This window comes from Dryobates pubescens, chromosome 22 (assembly GCF_014839835.1).
Source record: "Dryobates pubescens isolate bDryPub1 chromosome 22, bDryPub1.pri, whole genome shotgun sequence".
Taxonomy (NCBI): Eukaryota; Metazoa; Chordata; class Aves; order Piciformes; family Picidae; genus Dryobates; species Dryobates pubescens.
In genome coordinates this window covers 18,237,413-18,260,182 of record NC_071633.1, presented here as the reverse complement: position 1 = coordinate 18,260,182, position 22,770 = coordinate 18,237,413, and positions in this window count along the sequence as shown.

Here is a 22,770-nt window from a genome sequence, read left to right as displayed (position 1 = left end):
CATCAGAATGAGAGACAATGCCTGAAATTATTGGAATTGCCTTCTAAATGCAATGGCTACTGGTTCAGTGAATCTCTGACAGGTTCTGTTCACTAGAACTGTTTAGAACATTAAGGTCAAGCTCTAAACATCAGCCAGATATTTCCATTTTTAGCATGCAAATCAAAGTTAATATCATTGAAGAGCTCCGAGCAGTACAGTGAAAGAATTTTTTTCCCCCAGGAAAAAAAGATAATTCAAAATAAATCAAATAAATCCTGTATGTGCATAAAACCAAAGATCATGAGCCTGTCAGGAAGATGCATGCTAAGCAGCTTGGCCAACAGCTCCCAGCACTGCAGAAAACGCAGATCAATGCTGCAGTCTACTGTCTTTAGCCCCGTGATCTGCACTGTCACATCCAGTGAATATCACAGAGCAAGTTCCCATGCAGGTTTTCCTCCTATAGCTTCAGGAGTTCCTCAGTTCATTACTATTCACTGTGCAATAATAATTGCAAACTCAAATGCAGCTCAAGGGACAGCCCTGTGCAAAGCAAAGGAGACCCTTCTGTTTCCCCTAAGCCTAACTGCTGTGTTAGCATCTCATTTCAAAAGCTGGGGAGATACGCTGTGGACTTTTTAAAATAGACACAGGAAGGGGTGGGGGGTTTTGTGTTTTCTTCTTTTCCTTTCTGAATCTTTCTGAAGACTCTGCTTTTGCTCTGTGCCTGTGTCTGGTCATTTCTTTGACATATGAAGACCAGGTCTAGGAACTCAAGCAGCTTAAGCAGCTGTTTAAAGTTAAAGCGTAAGGCTATGAATATTTATGCTGAAGTACAATTTCATAGCATAATAAAACCCGAGACCCCCGGACTCAGTAGCAGACAACTGCCTGTATTCCAGTTCTGCCAGGGATATTAGCATTTTGTGATTTGGGAGAAACCAAACTTCTCTGTTTAAAGACAAATTCCTAGGTTCAGGATTTCTTTGGCTCCAAATACATCATTGAGCATAGTGAGGGAAACCCTCACCAGTGCCAATGTCAGTTTGTTCAGCCAGTAAGGGTGAGCATTGCTTACTCATTCACTTCCACAATATTCCATCTTTCTTTTCAGTCTGCTGACCTCTTTCTAAAAGAATGGTCACCCAGATCCCAGCTTTTCCTTCCTCTTTACTCACAGCTTTCCATTCTCCCTTAGCATTCTCTGGTTTTTCCTTTTTTTCCTCTTTCTTTTCTATTGCTCTCTTTGCACTTCCCTACTTGTGCAGAGGATGCAGGCAGATCTCAAAGCAGTGCTGTAGGCTGCTCACCTGCTGCCAGGCAGGAGGCACTGTTTTGGCAGTTTGTTTGCCATCTCAGTTCTCCCTGGTTTGATTTTCCTACAAGGGCCCAAGAAGGGCAATCCAGCAAACATTTCTGAAGTAGAAATTGTTCAGGTTAAGTAGCCACCAGATAAACAGGGTTGGCATATTCTAGGAAGATACCACTACATTTTTACACAGCACAGCAGTTAGACAGAAAATCACAGGATATCAGGGGTTGGAAGGGACCCAAGGAGATCATCGAGTCCAAACACCCTGCCAGAGCAGGACCATACAATCTAGCTCAGGTCACAGAGGAACACATCCAGATGGGTCTTGAAAGTCTCCAGAGAAGAAGACTCCACAACCTCTCTGGGGAGCCTGTTCCAGTGGTCTGTTACACTTACAGTAAAGAAGTTCCCCCTTAATGTTGAGGTGGAACCTCCTGTGCTGCAGCTTACATCCCTTGCTCCTTGTCCTATCACAGGGAGCAAGTCAAGAAAACGATTAAATCAAGAAAATGGTTAAATACTGCCTCATACAAGCAGCTAACAGGACAAATCCTAGTTTGCTGTTTGTAATCAATGCATGCAATAAATGTAAATAATAAACACATGTGAGCTGGCTTTGGTCATGGATGCCACACAAGTGGAGAACAGACTTTCCCCTGGCTATTTATCTGAGAGTCCTTCTGTAACACAGAGGTGTCTTGCTAGAGATTCTGCACAAGGTGTGAGTTAAAAAAACCACCAATGAGGCAGCAGAAGCCTCTGGTCCTGCACTCTTTGTCTGTCATTCTCACTGAAAGCCATCTGAAAGACCTGGCAATCTGACAAAGGTCAGGAAGGTACTAATTTGTCCAGCATTTGGGGGAAAGTTTGGGGGTTTAGTTTTATTTTTTTGCCTCTTTAACCAGGAATGTCCTTGCTTGCAAACATTCTGACTTCCAGCTTGTTTATGTCCTTGAAAAACTAGCCTCAAACGTTTGATGTCACTGACAAACACTGAGGGGGTTTGTAATCCAAGAGAAAATGAATCCTCCTTATGTCAGACAAGGAGGCAATCATGGCAAAGGTGTGCCAGAGGCGAGTTGCTCACCTATTCAAAAGCCTGGGCTGTCAAGGAGCTCTAGGAAAAAAAAACCGTGCTGCGGGTCAGCCCAAGTAAACACTTTGCTGATGGTCAGCAGATGAAGTGCTGCTCGAGGCTGAACTCAAACAAAATCAGAACGTCCACTAACAACAACGTGGTAACTGCCGCTTGACAGTGACAGAAGATCATCTCTGATGGCCTCACTTCATTTGAGTCACATTCAAGGAAAGAAACCGAGTGGTCTCAAAGGCAAACGTGAGAGACAGCAATCTCCTTTAGGTCAGTCTGACATTGTTGTCCTCCTCGTGAGAAAACATTCCTGGTGAGGAATGGACTTTCTAGTCATAGGAGGGTTCATAGTCAAAATAAACAGAGGAGAAACTGTGGATAATGGACAACCACAATTGCTCTTCCTACAGAAAGGTTTTCATTTTTTTGTCCAGTCGTTTTGTACACAAAAAGTTGTATAAAAAGACTCTTGGCATTACCTTTGCTCCTGTATCCAGGATCTTTCATGGAATACAAACACAACTCTAGAAGGATATGGTACCAGCTGTCTTCAAAGGTTAGCATTATCCTTAGCCTGACCTGAAAGTTTGAGGAGATTGTTCTCAAGACCACAGAATGATTTATCACAGTAAGAGGGAGAAGATTTCAGCTAACGTCAGATTCTGAAACACTACTTTGCTTCTATCGAGATTCACATACTGTAAAACTCCAAAGGCAGCCAGTGTCTCAGGGGCTAGAATGACTTAAAAGCAGCTGCTGGCCTCTGCTAACAATGTAAGTGGAAATTAGACTTGGGGAGTACATGTGAAAGAGGCAAACACTCCATCCCTTAACACTGCAGCCTGGAAGAAAAGAAGTCATTGACATTCCAGAGGAGGCCGAGTTAATCAGTAACACACCTGATTAGTGTCTCACAACGCCACTCCGCAGCAAAGATCCTTTCTCCCACTGTTCACATCCCTTTGGACCACGCAGGGAGTAGGAGTGATGCTGCCTGTTGGCCCTGGGAGATGAACACTGCCAAAGTGTGGACAGCAAAAAAAAATGTTCTGGGACTGAGATTTAATGGGGAAAGAGCTGACGGCTGAGCACAGCTCGGTGGGTCCACATGGGTACATCTCATCATCGGAGATTAAGGCTCATTGAAATCACCTTCTTTTGATGCAAATTAAACGTTGCCTAGGGCTCCTTTGCAAATTGGGAGTATGTTCCCTCCCACCCTGTTTGGCAAAGTTCAAATAGTTCCTCCCGTGTGTGACCTGAGTCTAGGGCATTTGCAAGCACCTCAGCAAGTCATTCCAGGCAAAAGACTTGCTTGGGAGTCAAGAAAACAGCAAGGGAGCTTCTCTCCGGAACTTGCTATTTCCCCCCACGCAGCTTTTCCTCTCCCACCCCCTGCCTCACAAGCTCTCACCAAAATCTTCATGAAAGTGTTAACAAAACGATTGAAACACATTGAGACTTCAGACTGCCCAGCAGGAACAACCCATAGATCTGAAAGGAATTTCCTCTTTCCTGAGGGCTCCTGGAGCTTATATACGCCTGTGAGAAGAGGAATGAAAACTTTTCTCTTCCACGTCCCAAGCCATGGGGAATGCCTTATTTATGCACAGAGGGCTGCTTCGAAGTGAAAATACATGAAACAGTTCAGAAACCTGCCCATGGTACCAACCTTCCCTTGAGAAGAGGTGAAAATGGAACTCCAAATTCAGTGCTCACTTCTAGCCTGTGAAAGACCAAAGCAGATAGCTGCAATGTGCTTGGAGATCCAAAGATGACAGACCTCCAGTTTTAGCTATTTTTGGCCATCTCTGTAACCTTTTTGCCTTTCCTAGGTACTTCCCAGCACGTTGTAGCTATTAGACTAGCAAGGCAAAAAAAAAAAAAAGGAGAAAAAAAGGAAAAAGAAAGAGTTTAAGGACAACAATTTAATCCTTTCCAGTGCATGGATCCGTCTCATTAAAGCATTCTCCTGCAGCGGTGTAATGATACATCAAATGGAATCCATTTCAAGGTAAAATGAGTGCTGCTGATGGCTAACACACTGCTCCCCAGGCCTGGCTTAGGCCCCAGTCCTAGTGCAGCCTAGCACTGAAGTAGATTAAATATCAACTCGGGTCACGTTCTCATGGCCCTGGCACAAGTGCCAACATTCTTCCAATTATTCAAGGCCAAAGAAAGAGCAACCTGCCTGACAGAGCTGTGACACAGCTTGATTAGATTTAGCTTAGAAGCCTGCCGAAAAGGATACTGTGGTATTTAACTCAGATGGAGAGAGGAATGGCATCTCTGTTTAAACAAATGGGGGTGGGGTGGGGGGAAACAACAACAAAACCATTAAAAAAAAAGGAAAAGGAAGGCAGAATAAATTCCTGTAATGAGGGAGAGTGGGTTTTAAATTGAAAATTCTATTCCTCCATGGCCTGCTCCATGTGTGTAAAACCAGGTTAATTACAAAAGGTGGCTTCATCCCCTCTTCATTTAGAGATCCAACATTGTTTCAGCCTGTGCAGAGCCTTTCAGACCAAATAATTTTATCTTCCAGTTAGATAAAAATCACCTTGGGTAAAAAAGGGCAGAAGCTGGCAACCAGCAGGGAAAAGCGTGGACAGAAACTGGGGCTGGGTAAACCCTGCCATTTCCAACAGCAATTGGAAGAGGAATTTGGGTAGCAGAACACACAGCTCTAAAGAGCAAATTTTCAAAGCGATTTGGCTGTGACTTTAAAGTCAGGGGGAAAGGCAGTGTTCTGTGATTGAGCCCCGAGTTTCACATCTAATCTGACTGACAGCAGTTCCAGGAGCACAGCAAGTCAAACGGCCACAGTGCTGCTGATTTCCTACTGCCTGGCAGCCAGAAGAATGCTGCTGCTCCATCTCCTGACATTCCTCAGAAGCCTGCTGCCCAAGCATTAGGCAAATCTCAAAAGACTCTTTATTAGGGTAAATTGACACATTTCCCATTGAAAATTAACCTAATCTTATAAGAAAGGAGGAAAGACAGACATAAAATTCCCATAAGCCAGTTGGTGGGTTTGCTTTTAGTGAAAAAAAGCTTTCCCCTGAAATCCTGCATTTGCCCAAACTCTCCCTGGGTCTGTCAGGGAGAATTTGGGTAACATTTCTCACCCTGCTTATTTTGTGAGGTAGTTCTGGATTCCAGGGGAAGGATTACTATGCTCAATCTTGACATTTGTGCAGGGCAGGATTATTTTTAGGTGTCTGTTGCTGTTTGAGAAGCAGAGTGTGGGCAGCTCAATAAACAACAGGTTTGTAGTCACTCAGATTTTTGCAGAGGTACTGGCTGAGAGGGCAATCACTCCCACATTTAGCAAATTACACAAGGCTCTACATGACTTCAGCATTTAAGACACTTTAGCCACCCAGTCTGCACCATCAGCTCTGTTGGGATAGCTGGCTCATCCCATACAGAAAGCTAATAGATAAAATGTGCTCTCTGTGACTGTAATTTAATAGCAGTGATGCAAACATCAATATCATTACCCCCGTTAGAGACACAAAAAAGAGCCAACTGGGATCCAAAATTATTACAGCAAGGTACAGACTACATGAAAGCTGTATTAGAAGGGCTGTAGTTAGTAGGTTGAAAGAGGTTCTCCTACCCCTCTACCCTGCTCCAGTGAGGCCACATCTGGAGTATTGCATCCAGTTCTGGGCCCCTCAGGTCAAGAAAGACTTCAGGGAACTTCTAGAGAGTCCAGCACAGAGCCACAAGGATGCTGAAGGCAGTGGAGCATCTCCTTTAAGACAAAAGGCTGAGGGAACTGAGGTTCTTGAGCTTGGAACAGAGGAGCCTGAGAGGTGCCCTCATTCCTGGTGACAAAGATGTGCAGAGCAGTGTTGGCAGGGTAGAACCAGGCTCTGCTCAGGGATGTCCAGTGATAGGACAAGGGGCACTGGGTGCAAGCTGGAGCAGAGGAGGTGCCATGGGAACAGAAGGAAAAGCTTTTTCCCTGTGAGGGTGCCAGAGCTCTGGAACAGGCTGCCCAGAGAGGTGGTGGAGTCTCCTTCTCTGCAGACATTGATATCCACCTGGTTGTGTTCCTGTGTGACCTGCCCTGGGTGACCCTGCTCTGGCAGGGGGTTGGATCGAAGGATCTTTGGAAGTCCCTTCTAACCCCTAACATTCTGTGATTCTGTGCAGACTAGCCTGAAGAGGAAATACAATCCCCTGTATATATATATTGACCTAAACCCTGTTCTCTAGATTCTGACACCTGCATTCCACAATGCTGTTAAATGAGGAAACTATCTGTTGTCAAGGGAAACTAATGACATTTTCAGGCAAATACCTTTTTTAATCACAGAGCATCCTCATAGCCAGAAGGATCTAGCTGAATATTCCTTGTGTTGAATATCCTTTCAAAGACTAGTTTTATCTTGAATGTTAAAATAGTTTATCTCAAGTTTTTCAAGGCAATTGAAGAGCCATGGTAAGATATTTAATGTGGCATCAGATTTTCATTTTGCAGGGAAGTTTCACTTGGATCTTTTGTTGTATTTTGTCTCCATAAAGGCAAATGAACTCTTTCAAATGAGAGTCAGAAATGCATCCCCCTTCCCATCTCTTGCCTGTAAGCTGCTTTCACTCACCCCCTTCCCCAATTCCTTCCTCTCCCTCTTTCCCCACTTTTAGATCTCCCAGAAAATCCATTTGCACACCTGCACTCATAAAGCACAGATAGAAAGTTAGACTTTACCAACATTATCCTGGCACAAAAATTCTATTAAAAGTAACATTTTCGTTTCAGGTTACTCTGCACAGGTATTTAACCACCAGCAAAGGGGCAGAAATCCCACCTGGGTAATAAATGTCGAAGGACTTTCTTCCTAAGCTCCAGACCAGTTTTATCTACGTGGGCACATCATTTTGTCACCCTCCACTATCCCCACAGCAGCTTCTGGAGTGGGGCTGTTTGCTGGGGAGCTGTACTGCATCCCTAAAGGCTCCTATGTGCTTTCTGAAAACATTCTGTATTTCTTTGCTTGTTATTCTCTCTCTTGCTTTTTGCCATCACATTACTCTCCCTCTCTCCTCAGGTTTTACCTGGCTCAGTTGGCTTTCATCATTCATTTCAGTTTGTGCTGACACCTAGTAAAGGTTTTCCTTTTGACATGGCATGATGGAGACAGTTCAGAGCAGATGGCCTTGGACCTGCAGTCAGAGCCACTGCAAATGCTCCCTTTAAACCCAGAGCTACAGAGACCTATTCTCCCCTTTTTCTTTTTCTTTTTTTTGGTCTGGAAAAGGAGAAAAGAAAGTTCATTCTCAGCATTCACTATCAGTCACTTCATTCTGAGAGGGTTACTGTGACCCACATAGTTTTTAATCTCCTCTTTGCCTTTTCATGCTTTCAAGGAGAGGCTAATTTTGGCCTTCTGACTGCAGGAGTTGGGTTTTTTTTAAATGTGAGGGCCATGTGGAATGTGACACTGACTAAGAGTCCACTTGGGAGAAGTAAACACCTTGCACCTCAAGTGCAGCTCTTTGCACTGTCTGTCACAGCAAGCAGATGGGCACCCATTGGTAAAGCAGAGCTTTGTTTTCATGGTGGAGGGTCTCTGTGGCCAGCGATGCTGGCTGTGAAGGGAGCAGCCTCACAGATACAATCCATTTTCTCAGCTTCATTCAAGCAGAAGAACCCATAAGTCTTGACACTCTGCCCCTGGCAAAATAAAATCCCCTCCTTGCCTTTGCCTTGTCCAGAGGCCACTGGACTAATTTGTAACAAAAGCAATGTTCCTAAAACGAATGGGTGGAAGGAAGAGCATCCCGCTGCCTCCAGCTCCTCGTGCTGCTAGCACATGGCGCCCTGAAGGACGTCAGGCCAAAGACAGCTTCAGGTCACACTGGAAAGCTGCAATAATTACCGATTGCCTTGGAAACATCAACTCATCTCTACAGCAGGATTTTGTCTGTTAGTGGCAAAATCACTGAATTTCAAAAGGAAAGGCCAGGCTACTGCTCCTCAAACACAGGTATGAGATCATCCAGCTGAAAACGGGCTGCATAAGCAAGGCCTTTCATTCGCTGTGTGGTATCACACCGCAGATTTCAACTTGCCAAACAAACTGGAAAAACCACAACAAAACCCTGGGTATCCTGGGCATGGTATCAGGGCTACAATCAATCAGATACCGCGTGTAGTCCTGAAATAAAAGTGGTGTTATTTCGTGTCCACTCCCGCTCCTGGCAACGTCAGTTGTATAAACACTTGTTCCAGATAGATTTATTTTCATTTACTGCTGCAGCACTTGGACTGCTGAGCTATAGGGTGGTGCAATAACTCTGCCCTTAGATATGGAAGTAAGCCTCATCATGTTTTGCTTAAACACAATGATCACACAGTCCACAAAGTCCATTAGAGGTCATTATGGACCAGGCAGTTGCCAGCTCTGAGTACTACTTATTGTACCAAATACAAATGTGCCTACATTCCCCAATTCAAGAGAGACAGAGATCTGCTGGAGAGAGTCCAGCAGAGAGCTAGGAGGATGAAATCCAGCCGAAGGAAGAATATGGAGCTATTGAAACTCTAGGGAGGGAGCTTGCCAACATGAATGCAGATGGCAGCAGGCTGAGGAAAGATCCTGTGGCATGGTTTGTTTCTGGGATGGGGCAGTGGTCATTATGTCAGCTGATGACAGCCCTTTGAATTCTGACATTTGCCACAATACAGAAGAAAATGAAGTGGAATGTTTACAATCAAGGAAATGTTTAAAAGAAAGCTCAGAGCAAGAGCACTGGGCTGGTTTAATGGCTTCACTGCAGATACGCAGGCAAATGACTTCAAGAGTCTCTGCGTTCTGCTGCTGTGTTCCCCCTGCTTGCAATTACTGGGAGCTGTCCCAGTGAACATGGGCTGGGTTGTAGGGTTTTAACTTTAGAAAACCTTGCCATAACATTAATAGGGAGATGGTTGTGATGGAGTTGAAAGTACCAGAGCTAGTTTAACACTCTAATACCTCTGTTCCAAAATCAAAGACAATCACAATCGAGCACGTGCAGGAGCAGTGTCTTAAAGCAGGCAAATTTTAATCACTGTGATTTAAGCAGGACTTGTGCAGGAAAAAAATCTTTTCTTCAGCCTCTTTCTTATCGAACTAGACACAGAATTAAAGCAATGCTGCAAATGAGTCTCTGAAAGAGTCACATTGCTGCATCAAGATACACTTCAGGTCAATGGAGCCCAGCCTTGGCACCTGAAAGAAGCCCTTCTGTTCTTCCCTGCCTGCTCATTCCTACTCCTGAGCAGCATTTCTTCATCCTGGCACAAGCAAGTGCACAGCCCCCAGGTAAAACAGATTAGGAAACTGATCTGGCTGAAAACAAACCCAGCAGAAGAAAAAAAAGAAAGTCAAAATGCTCCATTTTCAGCCAAATTGGTTCTCCAAATTGGTTCATTGTGTAGCCAATGAACTAGTGATGTTCTGGCAGCCTGAGAGACCAAGTGCTACAGGTGGGAGCAGCAGAGCTGGCCCAGGACACACAAAAAAAGGATGTCTCCTTCAGCAGCAGCTGTCATAGCTTGTGCTGGTGTTCCCCAAACTGCAGCCCCAGGCATCCAGCTCACAGCCTGGCCGCACAAACTCCTGCAGTAGCACAGCTGAGGGTGGGTGAGAGGGCTCCAGAGTCAGGGCCAGGGGCTTCTTTAGGTGGCACCAAAGCCAAGGACAAGCTTCCTGAAGTGGCTTTCAGAACAGAGCCAGCTATGTCCAATCAACTCAGGTCTTTTTTTTTTTCTTTAATAAGATGACAATCCAGATTCTCATTGTTGATTAGCTGGTTGTAGGAATGAAACATCTCTCTTCTCTTTCTACAGAGGGAAAGGAACTAGCTTTTCCCCAAGGACCCACATTACCCAGTGCATGGTACAAGCAATCTCTGCTGCCGATGATGATGGAGGAAGAGAGTACAAATCAGATGAGGAAACTCTGCCAACCTAAACCAGCTTTGTAGTTTTCAGACACAACATTCCTTGGCATAAATTGTGTTTAGCCACACTTCTACAAAAACAACTGACGCCTTCTGCACGTCTCTCTGGCTGGTGTAGTGGCAAAGCTCCCTTCCAATCTTTGCAGCTCATTCTCCTTCCCCTTTGAAATCCCTCAGTAACCACTTCTTGTACCTGCACTCCAGCGTTTCAATTGCAGTTTGGTTCTTATACATCCTTCAGAGCTGCTAAGCAGCAGTGGAATTCCCTAGGGGGGGCTGATCTGGAGAAACGCCGAGAGCAAAAAAAAAGAGAAAAGGTAAAAAAACCCCAACAAACCCCAAGGGGTACTAGAGATGTTCAACAGCATTCAGAGCCAGAGAGCAGCACGTGAATGGTGGCAAGTTCTGCAGACGCCTGTGCAGCCTAAAGCAGCCCCACAAAACCTGCATGTAATGCAGTAAAGAGGTTATTCTTATTAGCTGATGTAACGGCGTGGGGATCTCTGCCAAGAACTATGGACCCTACACGTGATCCTTTGATAAATATCTTTGTATGTGCTTGGTATTAACAAAAGCATTACCAGCTGTTTACCTTGCACTAATACACATCACATTTTTGCACACATCCTAGCTTGCATCGCGGGAGCCTGGGCCCAGCATTGTATCCATCAGAATGGGCGACAAAGGTTTAAATCAAGCAGCCCGTGTTTCAGCACGTTAGCCATAAAACTAGGTCATGGGATAAATGTGCTGTTGGAACACAGCTTTATACTAATTTTCCCAGTAAGATGCATCATAAATATTAACTGTCCTGAACGCATATACACAGGCTCATGGCCTTGGCTCCAGGCCCTTCTCATGGAAGCTGGAGAATGAGCTCTGACTTAAGGTAGTGAGAATGTGAGGAACTCTGAGTTATCACTAGCAACAGAGACTTTGCTGGCTCAAGGCTTTTCAGCCAAACAGCAACACAGCACTGCACGTGGGTGCTCAGCACCACGGAGCCTGGCCCTGCAACACCTCATGGATGGCATCAGTGCTTAATAAGGCTATCTGGGACTAAGGACTGTTTGGCTTAACGAGCTACCCCTTCAGCAGCTACGATCAGTCTGTTCTTTCCAAACTAGTTTGTAAACTTAGACAAACTTGCACCTCTCTGCTATCTTCAGGGCAGCTCTGCTAATAATGTGGGCTCAAGAACACGCAGCCGCCCCTCCTCCCCAAACACTCACACACACACGTACACACACTCCATTGTGCTATTATCTCCCCCAGTTTTCAGCTGGCTTGTGCTATCTGCAGCAGGTATGTCTGCACACAGTAGGGCTCCTACACCGCGGGAACCTCCAGAGACAATAGTGTGGCAATATCTAATTATTTACAGCGGCAGCCCAGAGCGGGAGATTAAGATTATTTGTGATCATGGGTACGCATCCTTCTTTCCATTCTCATGGTATTTCCTGCCTGAGTGAAAGGAGGAAGAACCAGAAATCCACGGAGAATGTCTGTCTCTACATTTTTTTTTGCAGTCTCAAGAAGTATGGCCAATAATAACAGTATTCAGAGTGCTTTCCCCCGATAATTTTCAATGTGCCTCACAAAGAGGGATAAGAATAATGATCCTTATTTTATAGACTATAACACGACCCACAAAAGAGCCAAGAATGGAACCCAGATAGCTTGCCCTTTCCTCTGGGCTTTGCTATTGTTGAAGGATTAGGACCCACATTCAGGATAACACCTCAACCACATGCCTGACTTCAAGCATTTGCTTAAGTCGCATTGATTTAAGCACATGCTTAAAATTAGGCATATTCTTAAATATGCTCCCTAACCGGGGCTTAAATAGCCATCCAGTCTTCTGGGTGCATATTCAGATAAGGAAGAACAGACTGGGTGCAGCTGTTTTGCCCTGAAGTCATCCTGGTAGAGGTTCCCATATTGCAATTAAAAGCTGCATAGCGTTCTTAGCTCTTGCCAGCAAAGGGAGCACAGTTAGTAGGATCTCACCAGAAGGAAAAATGAAGATGCCAAATGTCACCCGAAGTGACTGAACTTTCAAAACCACCACCATTTCCCAGTGATGCTTTCCCACATTTCCCTGTGAGAATTATGAAACCTTGCAGCTGAAGATGGAGTGGCAGCAGAAGAAACCTCAGCGCACAGCCAGCTCCCACCTGCCCAGGCTTTCTGTCAATCTGAAAAGCCTCTTGCTTCCCTGAACAACACTTTATTGCTCTCATCCCACGGTAACAATGTTTACCTACTCAAGCACATCAACAAATCCTTTGTTTACCAACACTTCGTAATGTCCTCTTTCCTTGCCTAATTTAGCTCTGTGCTTTTCTTCCCTTCTATTGACCTAGCAGTCAGACATTTCTACATCCACCCTGATGAAGAGCTCACAGAGGACTGTTCCTGAGGATGGGTGAAACTCACAAAAATTCATGTCTGAATTTGAAACTCTCTCACACAGAAGAATCTCTTCCCCCTGGAATTCTTAGTCTGGGGCACTCCAGTTTAAGAGATGATGACTCCAATCAAGCCAATGCTTCAGAGGCTGCTCAGCTGGAAGGAGAAGAATGTTTTGCAACAAACACATTTCAAATGCGCACCCAAGCCTTTGTTGAGGGACATATTCCAAATTCCTGTTGAGATTACAGAGTGAAACCTGGGGCAAAGTAATTTGCCTTCTCACCCACTTCCTTACTGTTAGCCACCTTATTCTGTTTCACAGAATCACAGAATGTTAGGGGTTAGAAGGGACCTCTAAAGATCCTCCAGTCCATCCCCCTGACAGAGCAGGGTCACCTAGGTCAGGTCACACAGGAACACATGCAGGTGGATTTTGAATGTCTCCAGAGAAGACTCCACAACCTCTCTGGGCAGCCTGTTCCAGAGCTCTGACACTCTCACAGGGAAAAAGCTTTTCCTTCTGTTCCCATGGCACCTCCTCTGCTGCAGCCACTGCCTCTTTTCCTATCATTGGACATCCCTGAGCAGAGCCTGGCTCCATCCTCCCGACACTGCCCTGCACATCTTTATCACCAGGAATGAGGGCACCCCTCAGGTTCCTCTTCTCCAGGCTAAAGAGCCCCTGTCCTCACAGGGGGATGTTCCACTGCCCTCAGCATCTTTGTGGCTCTGTGCTGGACGCTTTCAAGCAGTTCCTTGAAGGCCTTCTTGACCTGAGGGGCCCAGAACTGCACCAAATATTCCAGATGGGACCCAATATTCCAGATATTTGCTTTGCTATTATTTGCTTCCTTTCTGTCATAGAAATAGAATGGAATTGAGGGTTTGTTTTTTCCCCTCAGGTTAGCAGCCCACATCTGTTTGAATTGCAATTTAATACGTCCAAAATGGGACAAAGTTAGGGTCAGATTATTGAAACAGAGTAAGCTGATGATATCTGGTAGCACAGTGTAGGTATTGTATATAATGTGTCTATAGGTGATAAGATACATAATTATTAATCTCTAGTGAGAGGTAAACATAAGAAAACAGCCACATCTAAATTAGATGACACCATCCTGCTGGCCCCATACAAGCAAAGATTAGGAGACCTCCCTATCCTAAGAAAGTTTCTCACTGTCCTCTACCAATTCCACTACAATTTCTGATTCATGTGGGGAGTTACTCTGCTCTTTTAGACGGCACTTTCTCTGGGCTCCTTATATTCCATCTACTGTGCTCTCTAAAGATCACCACTGAGCTGCAAATGTCAGACAGGCTGCTAAGGGAGAACAACATTTGTAACAGTGAAACCAACCCAAACTTCTTCTGAAAAATTCATTTGGCTCTTAACAGATCACAAAATGCACCAAGGGTTAAACCTTCTGTCTCATTTGGGAGACCCACAAATGGTTTAAAGGGACAAATGGAAATGATCAGCTGCAGTAGGAAGTCAGCACGCTGCATTAAAGACAGATTAAATATTTCAAACCTGGTTCTTTTGCTGGGTGAAAACATCTCTTTTGCCTCAGATGTGTGATTTGATCAACAGGACAGGTTTTACAAATGTTGCCAGTGTGAATACAGAAAATGCCCTACTCAAAGGCATCTTTATTGCAATAACACAATCAACACATTTGATGTAACGTGACCAGTCTGTAATAAACCTGTGATGATTTGACCCCATGACACGAAGCTATTCCTTTGTTCACTCACTTGCATGTAGATATGCACAGGGATGCAATAAAAGACCATTTTCAGGGCACCTAAATCAGTAGCAAGTGATTTCTTTTTACTCTTAGGTGAGAAAAATTCTAGTTTTCAAGCCCTTTTTGTAAAGGCTTTAGATCAGGCAGACTGTTTACTGTGCCTTCTCTTAAGCTCCTGAATAGTGCAGCTGAAATGTCGCTGATATGAGGGTTAAGTCTTTTGCTGCCTTTGTAAACTGCTGCTGAAAACTGTTTTGTCCATGGTGAACTCAGACCAGGCTACTCCTACTGAGTAAGTGAGCAGGATTGCATTGGCACAGGGTGAGAAAGGACAGAAAGTTCGTAGCTGTATCCACAGTCTGAGAAACTCCAATCGCTGCGGCAGGGCCACGCTGATTTCTACCAATTAAAGCCCTGCCCTTCTTATTTTCTTTTTGATATATTTTCCCCTAACACACACACACACACACTCACACACAGAGAGCTTTCCCAAAGGTAAAAGAGGCTTCAAAGCATTTTTCAGGGGAACATTAAAGAAGAGGAAGTTGTAAGGCTGACTGCCATTATTTTATCTAGGACTTTACTGCAATTAAAAACAAAAGAAAGAAAGAAAAAGAATATAAAATGTTGTTGCTACCCTGGCCACATACTTTTACATTTTTAGCCTTGGCAGAGCAGAGAGGCTGGCTGCTTGTGTCAGAGCCGGGGCCTCCGCACATTGTCCCTGCATTACGCTTTTTGATCCTGTTAAAAAATGTTACCCTGTGCAGCTCCACGCATCAAAGGGACGCTTGTACACACTGGGATCTGTTTCAGCCCTTAGGCAAGGAGACCAAAAGACCCTTCTCATAAATTCTAATTCAAAAGTTTTTAGTTATCAAGAGGAAGTTTCCAATTGCTCTCTCACATGTGGGAAAATATGTAAGCTACTGAGAGGACCTTTTGTCTGCGACTTTAATGGGGGCAATTTGCAAGGGGGAGTGCAAAGGTTCTAATATGCAGTGTGCACAGACAGTAAGCAGGCACATACTTGGTATTTAATGAAGTTCCATGAATCATTAGCCATACAATAACCATAGGGTTCTATAAATCACCTGCAAAGATTTTGAGGCCAATAAGCTGGACTGCAGAGCGGCAGAGTGGAGCACCTCAAGGAGACTCTGGGAAGCAGGAGGAGGAAGGAAAAGAAAGAAGATAAAAGCAGGCCACACGGTGCATTTCTCTCTTAGCTGGTCTGTCAATCCAAAATTAAATCCTGTTGTTTTAACTTGTTGGCTTTACAGGGAAACAGGGCAATAAAATGAAACTTGTCCTAATAAAAACCACTAGGATTTGCAAGAGGAGAATGGAGCTGGAAGATGACATATACTTCAGATAGCTGAACTGGAAAATGTGTCTGAGGGAACACACAATTTTTGTGCTTTTCTTTCTTTTCCAACCCCCCCTTTTCTTTGTTAATTCAGCCTGCTGGTGAAGCAGCCCTTCTAGAATGCCTGTCCTTTAAAACCATCAAACCATATCTGTATGGCAAAACAAAAGGCTGATTCTTTCCAATTAGCAAAAATGCAAAAGTTGTTTGCAAGAGAGACTCTCATGAGTGGTTTCTTATGCTGCAGTACATTCTAGTAACATACAGCCCTGGAACTAACCTGAAAAGACTGAGGGTTTTTTTTCTTTTTCTTTTTTCCCCCTATAATTATGCAGGAAACAAGCTTCTTACTGTGGCAGAATCGCCACGATCATCTGCCAAACCCAAGTTCCATTTTCACAGCATCACAGAAACAGTCAGGTTGGAAAAGACCCCCCAGGATCCACCAAGTCAAACTGAGGACCTTACTCTGCAAGGTTCACCTTTAAACCATATCCCCAAGCACCACATCCAAACAGCCATTAAACACATCCAGGGTTGGTGACTCCACCACCTCCCTGGGCAGCTCCTTCCAATCCCTGACCGCTCTTGCCATGAAAAAATGTTTCCCAATGTCCAGTCTAAACCTACCCAGTGGCAACCTGAGGCCATTCTCTCTGGTTCTATGACTAATTACCTGGGAGAAGAGACCAGCACCAGCCTCTCTAGAACATCCTTTTCAGGCAGCTGTAGACAGCAATGAGATCTCCCCTCAGCCTCCTCTTTTTCAAACTAAACAGCCCCAGCTCCTTCACTCACTCTTCATAAAATTTATTCTCCATTTTAGCTGGTCAGGAGCTGATTCTCTCTACTGCTGAAGTCCCTGCTGAAACATGACAAGCAGAGCAGTGGCATCCTTCTCATCCTTCTCAGGTATATTCTGAGGTGCCACAGAGTCAGAAGTCCCCCAGATTCAATTACCATTCTTTCTTTCTAGTTGTAGCATCTGACAGACACAGAAAGAGATCACACAAGCACTGGTGACTGTCGATGGCAGGTACTAGGACAAGCACAAAAGTGTTGTATTTGAGACAGGTGCCTTGTCTTGCTTGCTTCAGAAAGCTTTGAAACTGGGAGCCAAAACTCCCCACTTCATGTCCAGTGGAAGGACACTAGGAACCACATCTTAACCCATCCTTTACATTGCCTAAGCCAGTCAGACATTCACCCTGACCAGAACACAGGAAGCCCTCATCTAACAGGGTAAACTGAAAACGAGAGATGACACTGCACCTTTAGCTCAGCTTCCACATTCTGTCTGCATTTCTCCCCTCTCACTCCTAGGTGAAGATTGGTTATAAAAAGCAAACAAGAGCAATCAGTTCCCAAGGTGCTATCCTGCCTGACTTGCCCACAGCATGCAGGTGGGGGAGATAAAAGGAGGTGGCAGCACATCATTAATGTGTTTAACTTTAAATCCCACCACTGCAAGCTAGGATAGCCAATAGCTTCCAGCTAGTCCCTCATGATCGTTTGTCCACATCACAATAAAACCACCACACAGCATACTTGCTTGTCTCTGACCAGGAGAGACACCAGTGCTAAAACAGCAGGGAGGTTGCAGGTAAAGAGTCCAAATAAACTAGCAGAGCAGTATGTCTAGATGCTTGCCTGCCTGAGCTGGGCCAAGATCTAGACTTTGTTCTCCACCCAAGCCATCATGTCAGGTACTGGGGTAGGAGGAAAAGGAGGAAAGATGGGAACTTGAAAAGGAAATTAAGTGTAGGAAAGCTCAAAGGTAAATACTGCCATTCCCCTTGCAAGACCTGCTACAAGACATAAAAGAGCCTTTTATTGGGGCTGTTCTCCATCCTGAAAGCGATAAGGCTGGCAATAAACCCGCTGCTGCGATTCCTCAGCCGAGAGCAACAGAAGCAGCTGGATTTGAAAGAATAATGACTGGGTTTTAATTCACACAAGGTATTCCAAGTTATGATGTAAAACACACCCATAAGAAGCCCCTCCCCAACCACCTATGGTGATACAACTGCTGCATTTCCACCTTTAAAGTTTATTTGCTGCAAATGATGCCCCCTGAGCAAAGAAAGCTCTTTTCTTGGGCAGCTTTTAGAATTGATATTCAGAGCTGAACTTTAACCTAAGGGAAAGAACTACTTCATTGACTCTGGGGCAGCAGGGAGAGAAGGAAGGACTGAAAAAGAAGGTGAAATATTTAGAGAGGAATAACATCACACAAACTCGAGCTTCAGTATTTTCACATGAATTTCCATGGGAAAAAAACAAACACAACCTCAGCAGCTTTCCCCACTCCGACTTCTATCCATGATTCAATCAGCCTTGTCTTGTGATAATCCCTTCTCCTTTCACTGAAAGAAGAGGCACTTAATCACTTAGTGCAGATAGATTGCTAGGAAGTTTAATTAAAACAACTTATTTTAAGTGATCTTAAACAAGAGGTAAATGTATTTATTGTTCTACCATTTGGAGTGGGATAGGATAGAGCGGAGGAATAACAACCTCTGCTGGTACTTAGTATCAGGTTGCTTCTTTTATGAGCCATACGGTAGTGATTAGGCAGCTTAGTACCTACAAGTTTGCAGAGAGCACTGAAGTGCACAGCTAGAGCTTTTTCCCCCTGTGTTTCCCAGATTTTGCTCCCCAGCATCCATGCAGTAGGCAGCAGTAGGTTACATGTGGCCATGTTCACCACCAAAGTCTTTAGGAGTGCAGCTGCACTGGTTTGCAAGGAGCTTCCTCTTCCCACCCTTGTGGAGGAAGATGTGTGGATGTCTGTGTGTGGGCAAGCTGACACACGTGTGCCCATCAATGCCTTTCTAGGCTGATGGCCTGAAATAATCCCCACACAACCAAACACTTCCTGTTGCCATGGGAATTCTGATCCATCCCCGAATGTGTTCAGTCTGGAGAATAGAAAGCTCTGAGGAGACCTTATTTTGGTCCTTCCAGTATCTGAAGTGGGCTACAAGAAAGCTGGGGAGGGACTTTTTAGGGTGTCATGTAGTGATAGGACTGAGGGGGAAAGAAATGGGTAGATTCAGATCGAATGTTAGGAAGAAGTTCTTCCCCAAGAGGGTGGTGAGACACTGGCACAGGTTGCCCAGGGAGGTGGAAGCCCCAGCCCTGGAGTTTAAGGCCAGGCTGGATGGGACTCTGAGCAACCTGGAACTAGATGATCCTTGAGGTTCCTTTCAACCTTGACAATTCTGTGATTCCACAACTAATCTGGATCTGAATTTCAACATCAAGCTAAGCTAAATGTCTAGGTCAGAACCCCGTTTTGTGTCACATTTGTAAGCGTTTGCATGTAGCTCTGGACTTGACCTTGCTAACCCTGCCCAATTTGACTTCAGGCTTTAGCATTTCTTGCTTTGAGCTATGCAGTCACAGGCACAAGAGCAACCTGGATTTTCAGTTGTTACTCCTGAGTTTCCTCACAAGCAGGTATAAAGCAGAACAGGAAATTTTTCTGTTAAACCACATAAAAGCAGGACTCATAAATGCAACTCGCAGCAATGTCAAGAAGCACAAAGAAGTAAGATGATCCCCATCGTACTCAGAGTTACTTACATAAGAGTTTTTTTTATCTCCAGGTGAGATTTGCAGTCTAAGAAACCAGTTTTTCTGAACTGAGCTCCATTTATTGCAAGTATCTCAGTACACAGTATCTCATCCTTGCTACACTTAAAGGATGTGTCTGTGTTGGGGAATGAATGAAAGAGCACGTATGGGTTTCTCCTAAGGAGGACTTCAGCTGAGATGACTGGATGAGAGCTAGGGCTCCAAAAACTGCCCCTGATTCCACTGGGACTAGGATTTCACCTTGTACACTTATCTGTATGCTTCAGTTATTGCCAGTTGTGCTGGGATAATCCTTGCAGATGAACGGAGGAGCTCCACTTTGTAGCATTTAATAGTACAGCAACACAGTGGCTGGAGCTAGGTTCAGCATCTGAGTCAGTTAAGCCTTAATTTAAACACTTAAACGCTGTGTATTTTGAGCATGGGCCAAGTCCTGTCCATGCTGAAATTATATGACACAAGGCATGTTAAGATGTCAGCTCCAGCTAAGCTCTAGGATGCAGTGTAGCCTGAAGAAAGTCTGGACATGTACAAGTCCTTAGTCCACGCTCAGTCACATGCCTTCTTGGGATCGTTGGTCCTTGTGGCAGCAGCCTGTGGTCTGCACTGGGCAAAGGAGTCAGCAGTGGGTCATGATGCCACATGGAGTGGGGCCAGTGGGAGACGTAAGGCCATGGGATCATTACTAGGGTGTGCAGGTGCTTGAGTAAGGAGCCTGCATCCTGGCATGCTCCACTAGGAAGCCTGTCTCTAAGTCTCTCCCTGACCAACTGCCTTCTCCTTCAGTGCTGCATCGCAGCTATGTGTGGCATCCTCTACCCTCACCAACAGCTGTGGAAGGAAATGGAGCTGCCCCTTCAGCAGCAGCAGCAGCAAGCAGGAGCCTATGGCACATATCCCTGCCCAGATGGCAATCCGCTGCCATCTCCTAAGGAGACCTGAGCAGGGACATCAGCTTTAAACACTCACCAACAGTTATTGCCACTTTTGCATCATTCCAAGATGAAAGAGGCATCTCAGACCCGGGAAGTTAAAGGTTTGTATTAAAATTCGACTGTCTGCCTTGAAAACTATGGAGCTTGACAGATGGAGGATGAAAGGCTACAGCAGAAGAAAAACATGGGCCACCACCCTTGACACCGCTGACCACCCCGTGGCTGACAGCTTCTTCCCACAGCCTCACTCTCTAAAGTGCTTCCACTCTAAGGAAATGTATCAGCACACAGGAGTTTATCTGCCCTGACCTCTACCCCCAAACTGAACCCTCTTTCATGTTAATTCTCTTCACAAAACCCACCGCATGTAAGGTCCCTGCAATGCTTTGGCTTAGTTGGTTTCTCTTTATTTGTTGTTGTTGATGGTGGTTGCTGCTGATGCCTTAGAGCAGATGAAGCACCGATCAAGAAGTTCTTGAAGCAAGTTAGATGTGACGAGTGGCTGAAGGTGGGAAGCAAGCTACATGCTGTTATCAGAGAGGCTTTTCTAAGAACAGATGACATTTTTATTTCTAAATGTTATAAAGCAAGACTAAAGAGCAAACTTAGGTGACAGCAAAACTGGCAGGAGTCCTCTGCTAGAAGCATACACTTGAGTTACCCTTTTAGGTGCTTCCTTCCCACATTTGGAGCTTAACATTTGGAAGCAAAGCATTTCAGGACCCGATCCTCTGGTGCAAATAATACAAATCAGAACCTGCCTATTTATAACTCATCTTAGGTTCCCCCAAACAAGGCAGGCATCAGGGAAATGAGCTGGAATGAGGGAAATGCAATATTCACACAGAGGGAAAGAACTACAATAACTTTTTGCAGCAGGACACAAGGGCTCTGATGCTCAACTGTTTTAGCCTATTCCCATTCCTTAGCTGAGCAAAATAATGTTCCAGACAACAGCCCAAAACTTTACAAGGGATTACAAGGGAACTTAAGAAGGGCACTGTAGTGTGATTTTTAAACTCATCTGGCAGTTCTCCTGACAATGCAAGTGAGGTCACAGCACAGCTGAGCAAAGTTCATTTTTAAATCTGAATGAATGCATACAAGACCTTCTTCCTCCCCTTTCCCCCTAGAGCTGAGTTGCTGCAGATGATTCTCCTCTGTTGCTGATGCCTAGAAGAAACACAACAAATCTGGGAGTGGGGGAGGGACCCTCACACTGCACAGGAAGAACTGAAATAGTAATTAAGATACCAGATTGTAACACAGGAAAGGGGAATGCAATTCCTGGCTTTGCTCTAGTTCTCTGTGTGATCTAGAGCTACTCCTCAAAGGGACTGGAAGCAGTAGCTGGCACCGTGGGAAGAAGCCACAAGGAGGGCGACCTGCACAGAGCCTGGGCTGAATTAACCACCTCTGTGCTCCTGAAGCAGCTGGGAAGCCACTGGCTCATGTGGTGTGCTGGACAAGGAAGCAGTTTAAACCCAACATTTTGGTAGGGGAGGAGGTCTAGCAATCCCCATCCAAACTGCACCGAACAGATGTCAGATCAGGATGTTTGCCCAAAGCCCTCTCCCAGATATATACAGCTACATTTCTTCCTATCAAAAAAATCCCAAAAAACCCAAACCCAAAACAAACAAAGCATAAAGCAAGCAATAACAGAAAACAGAGCAGAGTTTACTCTCACAGTCCAGTTAGATGATATGGCTGAGCTAATCTAAAATATCCCTGCTGCCAAAAGGAGACAATTATCCTCCCTTTTCTCCTTCCTCTTTACTTCCCTTTTTGCTCCAGCCCTTTCCCTCTGCTGCTGGTGTCAGCTCTAAAGCTTGTCTAATCAAGACAATGAGACTCATTTCACTAACCCAGCAAAAACCTGATCCATCAAAATATAGTACTCCACAAGATGAGTGGAGCATGTGGGCATGTGAAAGTAGGACCTGCAAGAGACAGGGGCTAGAGAAAGGAGGAGAACTTGGCTGAAGAAGGTAACCTGTGCCTCTGAGACAGGATCTGCAACACAGATTTCCTTCCCACCTTGAACTCAAGTTTGTTCAAACTCAGGCAGACAGATGTTGGAGCAAGACTCCTAAGCCTCTATTTTTATTGCATTTTGGTGAATCTCCAGTGCCAACACATCACTGTCACTCTTCAGCCTTCCTGTCCCTGCCAAAGGGGAAGTTGCCACACTGTGCAGAGGAACATTAATGACTACAACTGCAGCAGACAGCAAAAACTGGGCCCCAATGTCAGGGGCAGCTGGCACTGGCACTGTGAGCTCAGAGCCCACTCCCATCGCATGACACCGTGGGATGGGACATATTTCTCACAGGCCCAGATGAAGAGTCTGAGGGGCTCAT